Source organism: Sapajus apella, unplaced genomic scaffold, assembly GCF_009761245.1.
Source record: "Sapajus apella isolate SASKATOON/1434 unplaced genomic scaffold, GSC_monkey_1.0 scaffold29, whole genome shotgun sequence".
NCBI classification, from domain to species: domain Eukaryota; kingdom Metazoa; phylum Chordata; class Mammalia; order Primates; family Cebidae; genus Sapajus; species Sapajus apella.
The window spans coordinates 18,001,854-18,003,363 of NW_022436969.1; the positions used below are offsets into that span (position 1 = coordinate 18,001,854).

The window sequence follows — 1,510 nt, forward strand, 5'->3', positions numbered from 1 at the left end:
TTTTTTTTGAAACGGAATCTTGCTCTGTCACCAGGCTGGAGTGCAGTGGTGTGATCTTGGCTTACTGCAACCTCCACCTCCTGGGTTCAAGCAATTCCCCTGTCTCAGCCTTCCAAGTAGCTGGGACTACAGGTGCCCACCACCATGCCTGGCTAATTTTTTGTATTTTAGTAGAGATGAGGTTTCACCATGTTGGCCAGGATGGTCTCAATCTCCTGATCTTGTGATCCGCCCACCTCGGGCCTCCCAACGTGCGGGGTTACAGGCATGAGCCATCTCACCCGACCACACTTTGTTTTGTTTTTTGTTTTTTTGTGACAGAGTCTTACTCTTTCACCCAGGCTGGAGTGCAGTGGAGCAATCTGAGGTCACTGCTGCCCAAGTTCAAGCAATTCTCTGCCTCAGCCTCCCCGAGTAGCTGGGATTAAAGGCACCCACCACCACGCCCAGCTAATTTTTGCATTTTTAGTAGAGACAGGGTTTCACCACCTTGGCCAGGCTCCTCTTGAACTCCTGACCTCGTAATCCACCTGCCTTGGCCTCCCCAAATTCTGGGATTATATGTGTGATCCACTGCACCTGGCCTGTTTGGCTTATACTTTATGGGGTAACCAGACGGGACGCTGGGCAAAGCATTCCTGTGCTTTGAGCCTGCAAACTGGGTGGTTGAGGTCCCATCAATGATCTCAACTCCCCATGCAAGTCCCACCCTCAGGAACTTCGTTGGGCCAGCACACAGGAGTGCACAGACTCCCTTCTCTAGGACCTCCTTTATTTGTTATTTATTATTTGAGACAGAGTATCCTTCTGTCTCCCAGGCTGGAGTGCAGTGCGCTCAAGTAATCTTCCTGCCTCAACTTCCTGAACTGCTGGTACTACAGGTATGTGCTGCCACACCTAGATAATTTTTCAAAATGCTTTTGGAGAGACAGGGCCTTGCTACGGTGTCCAGGCTGGTCTCAAACTCCTGATCTCAAGTGATGCTCCCACTTTGTCCTCTCTAAGTGCTAGGTGTTAGGATTACAGGTGTTAGCCACTACACCTGGCCATCTCTCTGGGACTTTCAAAAAATGTGTGCTCCAAGCAGCAGAATATGGCTGTGATGCAGGGACCAGTCTGAGTGCCTGAGAATGGCACTCACGTATTACAAACAATGTGTCAATGTGGAAATAGAGTTTATTTAATTAGACATAATACCCGACTGCAAAAATTTTAAAGCATTTTCAGTACTTAATCATGACTTGTTTTTATCCCTTTTTAATTATTTTTAGGAGATATTTAAAATCCATTGCAGTATTAAACCATTAAATCTTGCAAAAGCCTAAATGCATAGTCATTAAACCCCAGGGGCCTGTAAAAAAAGCCGTGTCTCTTCTGGAAGTATGAAACCAGAACGGTAAAATCCTCTTGCAATGTAAGCTGAGCAGAATCACCATTACATGAAGCCAAGTCATTATTAACTAATTCAAATCAGAGAACACTTTCTTTTTTTTTTTTTTTTTTTTTTTTT

At 45.4% G+C, this 1,510-nt stretch overlaps 1 long non-coding RNA gene across 1 annotated transcript in view; it reads right to left on the bottom strand.

The window, feature by feature from the left end:
• The window catches only part of LOC116561519, a 28,630-nt gene that overhangs the window by 873 nt on the left and 26,247 nt on the right, over positions 1-1,510 (bottom strand). The gene's annotated exons all lie outside the window — the stretch shown is intronic.